This window comes from Mustela nivalis, assembly GCF_964662115.1.
Source record: "Mustela nivalis genome assembly, contig: HAP1_SCAFFOLD_2061, whole genome shotgun sequence".
Lineage (NCBI taxonomy): Eukaryota > Metazoa > Chordata > Mammalia > Carnivora > Mustelidae > Mustela > Mustela nivalis.
Window position 1 is genome coordinate 1 of NW_028134603.1, and position 13,264 is coordinate 13,264.

The 13,264-nt window shown below is 50.8% G+C and overlaps 1 long non-coding RNA gene across 2 annotated transcripts; it reads right to left on the reverse strand.

The window, feature by feature from the left end:
• Window positions 1–1,954: 1,954 nt before the first annotated feature.
• On the reverse strand, window positions 1,955–12,819 carry LOC309858229. Of its 2 annotated transcripts, XR_014308109.1 has the most exons (4): window positions 12,589–12,819; window positions 3,218–3,367; window positions 2,774–2,910; window positions 1,955–2,397 (listed from the first exon to the last, which is right to left on the reverse strand). It is a non-coding gene; the product is annotated as an uncharacterized lncRNA (long non-coding RNA). The 2 variants fall into 2 exon arrangements; XR_014308108.1 differs by lacking the exon at window positions 3,218–3,367.
• Between the last annotated feature and the right edge of the window lie 445 nt (window positions 12,820–13,264).

The following is a 13,264-nucleotide window of genomic DNA, read 5'->3' on the forward strand; positions in this document are numbered from 1 at the left end:
TACCATTTCCGCCTCAAATCTCACATCACTTCTTCCATTTAGTCCTCCCTTAGCTGGCCCCCCACCCCCCACCCTCGTGTCTCCCAAGGCCATCAGCCTGGGGTATTTCCACCTCCAGGCAAAACCCAGTGCATCTGCTTTGGTTTTAGTTTGTGCACTGGATTCTGTCCTCTTGCATTTGATCTTTTTTTATTTGTTTGTTTTTTATTTTAAGATTTTATTTATTTATTTGGCAGACAGATCACAAGTAGGCAGAGAGGCAGGCAGAGAGAGGGAGGAGGAAGCAGGCTTCCCGCTGAGCAGAGAGCCCGATGTGGGATTCGATCCCAGGACCCTGGGATCATGACCTGAGCCGAAGGCAGAGGCTTAATCCACTGAGCCACCCAGGCGACCCTGATCTTTTTTTAAAAACAGCAGAGAAACAGATTTTGTTAATTTCCTAATTCAATTTAAGAGTTCTGTCCATTCATATATCATTTGACTTATGGTTTAACTACCCACATTTGTTGTGATGGCTTATATAGGTAGAGTTATTTCTACCATATGATTTTTACTTTTCTATTGATCATGCTTTTTTTTTTTTTTTTTTTTTTTTTGGGTCAGAGAGAGTGAGCAGAGGCAGGCAGACGAAGAGGGAGAAGCAGGCTTCCTGCTGAGCAAGGAGCCCAATGTGGGACTCAATCCCAGGATGCTGGGATCATGACCTGAGCCGAAGGCAGCTGCTTAACCAACTGAGCCAACCAGGCGTCCCTGATCATGCATTTTTTTTAAATGATTTTATTTATTTATTTGACAGAGAGAGAACACAAGTCGGCAGAGAGGCAGGCAGAAAGGGAGAAGGAAGCTGGCTTCCCGCCCAGCAGAGAGCCCGAAGTGGGGCTCGATCCCAGGACCCTGAGACCATGACCTGAGCCGAAGAGAGAGGCTCAACCCTCTGAGACACCCAGGTGTCCCGAACATGCATTTTAATGTTTCTTTCTTCTCATTTGTTCCCTGTCAAGGAGTTGACATACTTTTTTTATTCTCTTATTTCATCTTTTAGTTTGAAAAAACATATACTCGATTTCTATGATTTTAGAGTTACCTGTAAAACTCTTGTTTTAAAAAAAGATTTTATTTATTTATTAGAGAGACACAGAATGAGAGAGCAAGAGAGAGAGTATGAGGGGGAGAGGTCAGAGGGAGCAGCAGACTCCCTGCCGAGCAGGGAGCCTGATGTGGGACCTGGGACTCCAGGATCATGACTTGAGCCAAAGGCAGTTCCTTAACTAACTGAGACACCCAGGTGCCCCACCTTTAAAACTCTTAAGCCCATGTAGGGACGCCTACGTAGTTCAGTCTCTTAGCCTTCTGCCTTCGGCTCAGGCCAAGATACTGGGGACCTGGGATTGAGTCCTGCATCAAGCTGCTTGCTCAGCCCAGAGCCCACTTATTCCTCTGCCTGCTGCTCCCCCTGCTTGTGCACTCTCACACTCTTGCTGACAAATAAATAAATAAATGAAATCTTCAAAAAACCCAAACTCTTAAGCACGTGTAACTTACGTCTGAACTGAGTCGATTACCCCTCTTAGAGCACAAAATGAGAATCTCAGAATCCTTTAATGCTAAGTACCTTCAGTTGTTCTAACAATGTGCATTATCATGTCATTCCAACTTGTCACTAACATCTCCCGAAATGGCTTTTTCGTGTGTTTTACAGCTAATGGTAATTCAGATTTCCCGACATGTTGGCTAACTACTTACCCACCGGGCTCTTTGTTTTCCACTCACTCCTGCAGGTCTGACTTCCTGTGCTAAAATAATCCTTCAGTTGTCCTTCCAGTAGCTGTTGTGGAGGAACCATTCTCCATCCTTATGTCAAAAAATGTTTCTCTAGCACCTTAAATCCTGGGCATAATCCACAGGTACAAAATTCTGGTGTACAGTCCATTTCTTCATTGCAACCAGAATGGAATAAGGTGGTGTCTGGGCCCAGCTTGCTTCCCAGAGCAGAAAGCCGGGACCTAGCTTCCTGGTTTTCAGCCATCCTCCCTAACTGGTGTCTGGGAACTCAGAAGCATTCGAGCCCCAGCTGGTCTTCTGGGGACCCCCGGGATCCTGAGATCATGCTGACACACCTGGGATATCACCCCGCTTCACCGCTTGAACACTTTTAAGCCAGGAATGTCCCCCACAGGAGAAGACCCCTAAGTCTTTCAATCATGCACCTGGTTGTCCATAGAAACTTTGCAGTAGGCCCCTTCAGGTAGGTGCCTCCCCTCGGCTGTATCCATAGCTGTATCACACTCACAACTGGTTCCCATCCAGGCCCCTCGGGCTCTAAAGCTGCGGCAGGCACCACACTGGGAGATAGAGGTAGCTCTTGAGGTGGTTCAGCATCTTCTTCTGAGGTTGGGGCTGTCAGTCCAAGAAGAGAAACTATCAACCCAATGATTGACTTTTCATGTCCCTCCTAAATCAAGGAAAATTTCCCCACCATTCAATGTTCTCTGAGTCCAGGAAGCAATCCCTAGAGGGTCTCCCCTGATAGCAGGTCATGGGCACAGGGATCTGAGGCTACTCCTTACTCCCGGCCCACCAGATGACAGAGGCCAGCTCAGGGCGGCCTCCGCTGGTCCCTGCACAGGTCTATATCAGCCACCCCCTGTCCTCCTCAGATCAGCATCTCTCTGGTTCTCCTCCCTCTACCCCTCCCCCTGCTTGTGCTCTTTTCCCTCTAATAAAGAAATAAAATCCTAAAATAAAACATAAAAGATTGAGCATCAAAGTGAACCTTGAGGCCTTCAAGACCTGGCCGGAAACACCCTCCTGTGTGTATTTCCTTGTCATCTTTCTTCTTGTTCTGATGGCGTCAGAGGTGCATGTCATCCCAAGGAGGGAGAAGGCCGATGGTGGAGAGACTCTGGGCTCCTGAAGAACACAGAAAGGATTTCAGTCTCCAATCTGAAGATCCACTCAGCACTGTCAAGGGGGGGACCTCTGTGGTGACAGGCTACCAAAACCTGGGGAGTTACATGGTCATTCAGCGTAATGTAATATAGCTCCGTACAGCATGTTGAAATGACCGAGTTCACTTGAATAGTGATCAGCCTAAAACGTTTAAAGAGGACCAAAGAGGCACCTGGCTTCCTCAGGCACTAGGATCCTTGATCTCAGGGTTATGAGTTCGAGGCCCACATCAGTCACAGTTAACTTAAAAATAAAACAAAAAGCGTACACAGGACTAAAATCAGTGAGGCTCAAACAACGAAGCTGGTCTGTGCTGGGACGGATCCTGTCTCCCGTTCATTCAGCCACTGGGCACTGCGCACTCAGATGGTGCCAGGGCTTATCAGCCCAGCGGGTTCTCCTCGTGAGAGCTCAGGGTCTAGAGCAGAAGATGGACAAACGAGAAACCAAAATGTGAACGGGAAAAGCAATTGTTCCACAGCAAAAGAGCAAGGGACACAACTAAGGCCCGAACTCCACCCGGTGAGGGGTATGACACGGCTGTGCTGAGATGACACAGAGAATTCCTGCGGGAGGAAAAGAAGGAGACAGCCCTGCACAAATGCGAGTGCATTCCACCTGGCGGAGGGCACCATGGAGCAGAGGACTGGAGGTTAGAAAGGGGGCCAGGGTGGCCAGAGAAGCTGAGGAAGGACCAGAGTGGGAGGGGAGGAGGGCCAGGGCCCGGGAAGTTGGTCAGTACCAGTGACCTTCTCCCAGGGCTGTGTGACCACACTTCCCCACACTCAGTGGCTGAACCAACAAATGCTGCCTCGTGGTCTCAGGGGATCAGTAATCCAGCAGTGTTCTTCTGAGGGCTCCTGCCAGAGTCTCTCCTTAAACTGGGCTGCTGACAACACCAAGGGAGGACCTGCTTCACCGAGAACCTGAGCACACTCAGGGGCATGGGCCAGATACAGCCCATCTCAAAGACCTGACTTCTGTCTTTTGTGGGCCCACAGGGCTGGGCCATGTGCGTATGTCTGGGTCATGGTTCAACCTAGGGGCTTGTGCTCCAGTATGAAGATTTGAGAGAGAACATGGATCCGAGTCAACATGGGGCTGGGCAATGAGATTTCGAACGGAATCTCAGAAGGGCCTTTGGGTTACGTGGCCACGTTCTGTGACATGGAAGTGAATCACCAAGTCAGGACCACACTCTGGGGAGGGGTCACACAAACATGTCTACAGAGGAGTTGGGGAACCAATGGAGCCCCCGAAGGGAGACTGTGAAGATCCCTGAAGGGTCCGGGCCTTGCCCAGAATCAGACTGGTAGGGATGCTTAGCCGGCTTGAACCCAGCTCTTTGAGTATCCTCAAAGTTGGGGTCCTGGATGCAACGTAGCCATTCACTGGGGGCTCTGGAAAAGTTTTTCTGGAAGGAAGTGGCTGTTGGCCTGGAAATGTTATCGGGCTGAGGGTGATCATTGGTCTCCTAGACAGGAGACATATGCCCAGGTTTTTGTCTGAGGAGGATCCCGGGACATGGTGACCCACTGCATGGACCACCATCTGCATCACACCCTTTGGAAAGGAGAGAATGGCCTGCATCCCGGGACAGGCGGTCTCTAGGGCTAAGGGCACATTCTGACCATCAAGGGCCAAGACTCCAGTCCCTTCTTTAGGGTTGAATTGAAAATGCAAAGCCTAAGACCTTGGGAAGCTATTACCCAGCCCTCTGTAAGTGGGGCTGTCCTCTTCTGGGACTCCAGAATGTGAGCACCGATGAACACATGTGTGCACACAGGAGCTTGTGTGCTGTTGCACACAAACACACACCCCAGGAGGGACAGTGGGGTGGGATCTGATGAGTAGCAGATTCCAAGAAGTTGACAGGAGGGAGGAAATTGGGTGGGAGGTATTTCCTACATGTGACAGCACTCCTCTAACATCATAGCTATTATCCAACCTATGCCTGTGGACATCTGATAGAAAGACATGCTGGACTCATCCATATTTGGCAAGAAGACCATCCCTGTCTGCCACAATGGCTTATCTAGGGTCTGAACCAGGTAACAATAGAGACTTGTGTCTGAAACCAGGTGTGTTTGCAAGCTGGGGCCCTGGCTGCTCCAGACCTTCCCTGGGGGCCTTTGGAGAGGGGTGTGTTGGGGTCACTGTGTCCTTGCATGCAGAAGGGGGAAGAGGAGATTGCAGATGGGAGCACTGTTCGTGTAGGGGTCCAACCAGGAGTGGGCCCCAATAGGGCATCTCAGGAAGTGATGTCACTGCCTGGATCACAAAGGCCTTCAGAACTTGGAACCCCTGCAACCAGGCAGCCAGGCTAGTCCAATAGCAGGGTTACTGGACTCAGGACCTTGACACAGAAAGATGTTTTCCTGTTGTGTACCCAGTTTCCGGGGCTCTGGGTACCAGAACCCCCAGGAAAATGACTTGATCCCATGCTGCAGACATTGGCTAAAACCACCCCCACAATGCCGCAGGTCCTTTCGAGGGAGACGCCATAAGGTACTTACTTCTGAGGAGACTAGGCGATGCCCACCCCTCTGAACCGTCCTAGGGAAGCCCCATCCCTTCCTCTGGAGTTTGGGGGGAGGAGGGATATGTGGGGGTTCCTGCCCATGGTCTGGAGGAGGGTGAGTACAGTGGATACTCTTGTGATCCCTTCTTGTTCACACCAATGTCAGGGTGGGCAGGGTGCACAGGGGATTCCTGAGGTGACTCTGAGCTGTGCCAGAGCACATCCAAGGCCCTGAAGCTGGGCCACGTTTCTCTCCTTGGGGGAGGGCTCTGCCACCTGGGCTGTGGTGTGTCTGGAATGGAGCGCCCTGGGTCTGAAGACCAGCAAAGGCCTCCAGACAGGGCTCTAAGGCTTCCTGCCTGGCTGTCGGGCACTGTCTTTATAGAATGCTCCAGAGGACATGGTGCAGGAGGTGACCGAGGAGATTGCCTGCTCTCCTTCCTCCAAGGAAAAGAAGCCGCACAGGGCCAGCAGAGTCTGGCGCTGGCTCAGGGTGAGTGCAGGTGCTGGGGAGACCCGACCCCTGGGGCGCCCATGCAGCACCAAGGGCCCCACTTCCTAGAAGCCAGCCTGGCCTCCTAGAGTCCTGTTCTCCCGTGAATCTGCATCCCATCTCTTCCCCAAACTGGCCCACATAGTCCTGCCCACGCCTTGGACAGAAGCACAGCCATTGTCCACATACTTATAGGAGTATCATTAAAGAGACTAGACCATGTCTCATCATTGATTTAGACTCCTTTTGCCCATGCCAAGGCATTTTCCTAACTCGTGCTCCCAGGTGCCCCCACTGGCCCAACAGTCATTCCTCAGCTTCTACAAGTCTTGCAAATGATTATTTGCAAGAGTGAATTGAGAGACTTTGATCCAAAGGGACATGGGGCTCATGGTACTCTGTCTCTTGCTCTGCGCTTTGGTATTGATGGAACACATTGTTGACCCCCCCCCCCCCCACAAGGAAAAGGAACAGGGGCCTCACTGCACTGCACTGCACGGCGGTCTGGAAGGCCAGTCATTGATCACAGCCATGGAGCCCTTTACTGGGGCAGGACTGGATGTAATCCCCTTCTCTGGCCAAGGCACAGTGCGGCATCCTACAGCCTCCGTGCCTTCTTATCCTAAGCCCTCTCACCTTAAACATCTCTGTGTTCTCATCTCAAGAATGGGATATGTTGGGTGCCGGGGTGGCTCAGGGGTTTCAGCCTCTGCCTGCAGCTCAGGTCATGGGTCCTGGGTCTCACAGTCCTGGGATCGAGGCCCACGTCGGGGGCGTGGGGTCCTCTGCTCAGCGGGGAGACTGCTTCCCCCTTTATGTCTGGCTGCCTCTCTGCCTACTTGTCACCTTTCTCTCTGTCAAATAAATAAATAACAAGTCTTTCAAAAAAATAAAAAGAATGGGCTATGTTATCAGAAATCACAGGATCCATGCCACTCAGGCAGGGACGTGCTATCCATACTCCGCTCACAAAGGGACCTCAGATACTAGCAAGTTCAGACATCATTTCTTTCAATTCTTTGTATGGATTCCAAGAACATTTTCTCTTTGCCTTAAAGGCTTCTTAACTGATTGGCTGATTGATGGATTTGAGAGAGAGACAGGGGGAGAGTGGGGAGAAGCAGAGAGACTGAATCCTCAAGCAGACACTGCCCTATGGACACAGTCCTACGAGGAGCGCAGCCTCAGGACACGGAGACCATGACCTGAAGCAAAACCAAGTGCCTTAGGCTGAACCCAATGAGACACTGAGTCACCCGATTCTTTTTCGGACTCTGGGCTCTCTTGTCCCACCTTTTGCAGAAGTCCCTGAGATCTGGGGGCTCATTCTGCCCTCCAAGCCACAACCCTCCTGGTGGCCACAGCACTGACTCATGTCTCCTCTGATTCACCTCAGGGGAAAAATCGTTCAACCAGGAAGAGGACGAGGACCTCACTGCTGATGGCAGAGCGGGCCGACAAGCTGGAGGCCGCTATTGATCACCTGGTGCCTGCCATCCTCAGACAAGATCTACACTGTGTCCACACCTTTCTGGACACATACGACACCTTTGCCAGCTCTGGGGAGGTGCTGGACCAACTATGTGCAAGGTGAGCACCCTCCCCTGCCCCTAACTGCCCCATGGGATTAGGCCAATGCCTGGTTGTGAGACTTTGGCAGGTCCAAGCTTCCCCAAACTTCCCCTTGCTTCTAACTGGGGCAGAGGTATTATAGGGACTCAGTGGTAGGTGTCAGAAAGGACACCTGGCAGCCTGTGCCGGTGGAAAAGTCTGCTGGAGGGCCTGTGGGCATGCTCTTTGAACATTCCCGTGCCCCTCATGATGAAGCCTCTGCCTAATCCCTGACCCTCACTGTGATCTTGAGCAGGGCTCCTTTGCCATTGAAAGGGAATCTGAGATTCTTTCTGGGGTCTGTGTCTGGATGAATCCAGAACAGTCATCTGTGAGCAGGGTGAGCAGGGCCAGGCCCCCGCAGATGTTCGTGATGGGCTGGTTGGGGCCCTTTCATTCAGCAAGCATTCAGGAAGCCCCAGTAGGTGGAGGCGATTATCTCGAAGCTGAATGGGATCCCGGCACAGAACAGACAGCACCCCAGGGCTGCAGGCTAGTCGAGGGTCAGAGGGTGAGAGCCAACATCTGCAGACATCTCATGTGATGCCCCCTGGCCTCCTCCAGATTCGGGTGCTATTACTCCACATATGAAGAGGTCAAGAGATCCCAGGAGCAGCGAGACATGTGAGTAAGCTTTGGCTGCTCCAGGAGGGCCTTCCCTCTCCACCAGGGCAGTGAGGGTCCTGTGAGTTCAAGGGGCTGATGGACCTTCATGCACACCTCTGTGATTCCTGCTTTAGGGTTAAGGTCTGAGAGCTTCTACTGGAAACTAGGAAGGTGCCCTGGGGAGCTGGGGTAGGTGTGTGAGCACTGTGGGAGAGCAGAGGACGATGGAGGACAGCTTCCACCCCTGAGAGGGTCATGCTCCATGCCTACCACCTCCCAACCCTCTCTCTACCCAATTCTGGGACCCAGAACGCAGGATTTAGGAACCTTCGCACAGCATTCTGTTGGCACCTGCACGCTGGGTGCTCAGAGGGGGCTCAGGGAGAGTGGTGACCCAGTAGAGCCCAGGGAGCAGCAGACATCCCACACCCTGTGGGAGGTGAGTGTCAGTGGAAACAGACCCACTCTCATGGCACCTAGTGAACGGGCAGAGGAGGTAACGGTGGAGGTATGGGGAGGGTCCTGGGAAGGCCTGGCTAGAGACAGAGTCCCTTTGTTCCCTCCTCGGTTGGATCTTCACTGAGCAGAGGTGAGTGCAGTGAGGGTAATTAAGAGGCCAGACACCACTTCTCCCCAGGCACATGCAGTTGAATTCAAGTGGCTCGTGGGCAAGGAGACAGACTGAGGAGTGTGTCCAGCTCCGCTAAGAAGTCCAGAAATGATCACCCCATTGATCACGGACTCCCACTCCTAGCGGCTTTTGGCCAGCCCGCAATCTGGGAGCAGGCCTGTCTCGGGCAGGACTGCCAGGTCGCAATTGGACAAGGAGTCCGACTGGTCTCAGGCAGGAGCTGACAGCCCAGGGGCCCAGGTTCCCACAGGGGTTCCCTGGGATTTTGGTTTGGATGCATACCTTGTCCTCTGACTTTTCTGTCTCCATGTCTGTCCCCAGGGCCATCTATGCCATCCTAAACACCTGGGTGGAAAAGTATCCAGAAGATTTTGTGGAGCCTCCAGAGTTTCCCAGCTTGCATACGCTGCTGGCCTACCTGCAGGTCTATGTGCCGGGCTCGGACCTGCAGCGCCATGCCCAGCTTCTGCTTCCAGAAAGTCCATGCCCTCCCAGAAAGGCCACGGAGCCAGAGGCTGGGGGTGAGGAGGACTGGGGGTAACTGGTGTGGGCCTGAGGAGGAGACAGGGTGGGCCACCCTGAGGAAGCCTCCGTAGATTGTAATTGGGCCGAAGAGAGTGAGTCGTCTCAGATCCCTGTCCCCATGGGCTTCCGTCGGGGATACCTTCCGGGGGCTGGGTCTTGAACGCAGGCCACGCTGAGTGATGGGGAAAGGGAAAGGCAAAAGGGAAGTCAATCAAGCTGATGATGCTTTTTCTTCTTGGAGCTACAGCGCCGGCCCCAGAGCAAAATCTGGAAGTTGTTCCAGCAGCCCCTCTGGCACCCACTGCACCTCTGGAGCCTGAGCTGGTCTCTACCATCCCTGCTGCAGCAGCTCACAGTGGGTTAGGGAGACCAGTGACCCCACCTGACCCGATGGGACCAGGGCAGATGGTCGTCAGGGCCCTAGTTCACTTCTCTGCCACGGAAGAGCCACCTGGCATGTTGCCTTTACTGGATGACCAGCAGGGTCCTGTCCCCGAGCTGCTGCCCCCTGCCTCCGTGGAGCAAGCAGTCTCGGCCCCCGAGCTGCCGCCCCATGCCTCCGTGGAGCAAGCAGGCTCGGCCCCCGAGATGCCGCCCCCTGCCTCCGTGGAGCAAGCAGGCTCGGCCCCCGAGCTGCCGCCCCCTGCCTCCGTGGAGCAAGCAGGCTGGGCCCCCCAGCTGCCGCCCCCTGTCTCCGTGGAGCAAGCAGGCTAGGCCCCTGAGCAGCAGCTCGTGCTGGTTGGACCCCCAGAGCATATATCCCCCTCCCCCGTCATTTCCTTTTTTATCATATTTGTGTTCTGTGTTCACCTCTATAATTACTTCATAGATTTAATTTATTAAATAAAGTAGAATTTGAGTTTATATAACATTTTACTCGCATCCTTTGCAGTGGGATATGGAGGTCTCATTAGGTCCATCCAGAGTGTTGCACAACCATGTCTTCTACGACGTTTCCTCACAGAGACACCCGCGCTCCTTATCGCTCACTGCTCTGTCCCTCCCGCAGTCCCTGCAACCACTGCTCTTCTCTCTGTCTTGGCCACTTCACCTCAATTGGATTTTCCTCTGCCTGGAAACTACAATATGGCCTTCTGTGTGTGTCTGCAGAACATAAGAGTGATTCCTCTCTTTTCAAACTTTTGTAGAGATGATATAGGTATTTTCGTTTTTCTGAATCTTCTGCCAAAACAATGAAACAGCACAACACAAAACAAATAACTCTTTTGTCTGGTACACCGCCAGCTAAATGCAGAGAAAGACCCTCCCTTTTGAGAAAGAGCAGAGCTGCTACCCTGTGTGGTGTGCGACGTGCTGAAAAGAGCTGCCGGTACCCACAGAGCAGTGGCCCTCCCAATACCTGGTTGTGTATACTGGTCTGCACACAACACACAACCCCCAGGAGTTCACAGAATAGTGACCTTGGACTGATAGACACGCTTTCGATACAGGCAGACACTCCAAATAGATTTCATTATCCCATGTACTGTTCATCTGAAATATCATTGTTCTTTGTGATTCACCTGAAAATGCTCCACCCTGGGGACAGACATGGAGGCAGAGAAGTCAGAGGACAGGGTACGCATCCAAACCAAAATCTCAAGGAACCCATGTGGGAACCTGGGTCCTGGCCTGCCAGCTCCTGTCCGAGACCAGTCAGACTCCTTGTCCACCTGCGACCTGGCAGTCCTGCCCAAGACAGGCCTGCTCCCACACGGCAGGCTGGCCAAAGCCACTAGGAGTGGGAGTCCTTCATCAATGGGGTGAGCATTTCTGGACTTCTTAGGGGAGCTGGACACCCGGAACACCAGGTAACAAGAACTAAAGGAGCGCCAGCACGGCCTGGCCACCAGCAGTGGTGTGCACACGCTCGGCTCCTGTGCCACCGAGGAGACCACTTCTCCCCCAGTGGGACTGGGCCTTTCTGACATGCTGGGTTTCAAGTGACAGGTCAGTGTATCAGGATGAGTACACAAGAGGATAAATGAGTTCCCTCTGCTGGCTGAGCCCTCACCATTAGGTAGAACGGCCATGGTTTCATAGCAACCATTCCAATCTATGCCTACAGGGCCCTGAGATACAAATTCTGTTACTGTTTCAGGCCTTTTTGGTCTTTTTCACTACCACAAGGACAAGTCAGTAAGTTAGATAATAGACAAATGAATTCCATTCATCCTGGATTTTTCTGCTATTCTTTACGTGAAAGTACTTTTAATATATCCATCACATAGCACTATACAAATGCTAGTTATTACAAATTACATCCAAATGAAGCTCGATGTCTCAGAAACTGGCATTCTTATTGTTTATTTTTATTTAAAAAAATCAGTCATTTTCCTACTTGGCTCAGAATCAGAAGGTTTCATCTTAGTTCAGTTTTAGGATTCCTCTAAAGTGATCTAGAAACAAAGACAGTAATACACATTCTTCCAACTTCAATACCAAAGTATATACAACACTCATCAGGAGCTGAAACACTTTCATGAGCAGACAATGACCAACTACAGAATGTCCCGGTGGGTGACAGTCCCGAAGGTGGTGAGAAGCCCTACTCTCAGACACCAGTGGTTTGGCTGAAAGAGTCTCTCATGTCCAATGAAAACTGAGTTTTGACATCCTGCCTTTTTAGAGAGAGTTAACAAGATTAAGAAAGGGGTTTTAGAAAAGGTTTTCAAAAGGCCCCACACTTTGACCTGTTTTTTCTGGTGAAAAGTGCACACGAAGTCTAAGCATGTACACGTGTGGTAAATGACAGCTTTTCTAAAGCAAGAGCATGAACATCCAAATCTCATGGCTGGTCCACTTGAGAACCTTCTTAATAGTCATGGACAGAATGGCTTTATTCATTTTTATAAACAGATACACCAAGGCTTTTTAGCTTAGTTCTTACTATTAAATTTACCTTTAATAAGGTAAAGGGTTTATTTTTTAAGAATGTTTTAATTTTTTAGAAGTTAAAAAAAAAATCTTTTTTATAAATTCATGGCCCAGAGATCAAGACCTGCGCTGAGATCCAGAGCTGGATGCTTAACCGACTGAGCCACCTAGATGCCCCTTAAACTTATCTTTTAAAATATAATAATCTAAGGGAAAAAATACCCTTTTCTTCTATAACTTGATATGCCATTGCCACTTTCATCTCTGACCAGGACCTTCCCCCTCACACCCTGGACGAATGAATTTACTGTGTTCCATACTGAGAAATGTTGTCACTACGATTATTCCATGAAACTGCTGAAACGCTGTCAGTACCTTGGAAGCCCAAGCCACATGACCCACGACGGGGACCAGCTGGAGTCCTACTCATTCTCGCTGAAGGTGCCTGGCTGCTCTTCGGTAGCCTGGGCTGCCTCCTCGACAGTCTGGACCTCAAGTGCTTTCAGGACAACAGTAGGGGATGCGGTGCTGGCTTTTAGCATTGCCATGGCCTCACTGTGACTTCAATCGTTCAAATCAATGCCATTGATATTCAGCAATATATCACCTGTCCAAAGGAATAAACAAGAAAAATGAGATGAGCTACCAAGTCATTATCTTCCCTATACATCCTGTTATTTGTAATTTTTTCACATCTCTGTCATTCTTACAATATTGAAGGAAAAATCCAATTCATGGAAAACATTCCAAAACAACTCAAAACATTTAAGATAATTTCATCATGTATAGGAAAAAATGTGGCTTGAGGCACTGTGATTCGACTGGAAGTCCAAGTCATTAGACCTCGTTTTCCTACTGTGCAGGACCTGGGCATGTTCATTTCTCTTCTTTGGGCTTCAGTGATTTCTATAGTTCTTTCCTGATCTTTTGCTCTTAGAAATGAATTTTTAACATATCCTGTTTTAGAGTTACACATTTCTATAGATATAGTCCTACAGAGTTTGCTCAGCATGAATGTATCAGAATACTAAAAGAGAAGAGATCCTTGGGT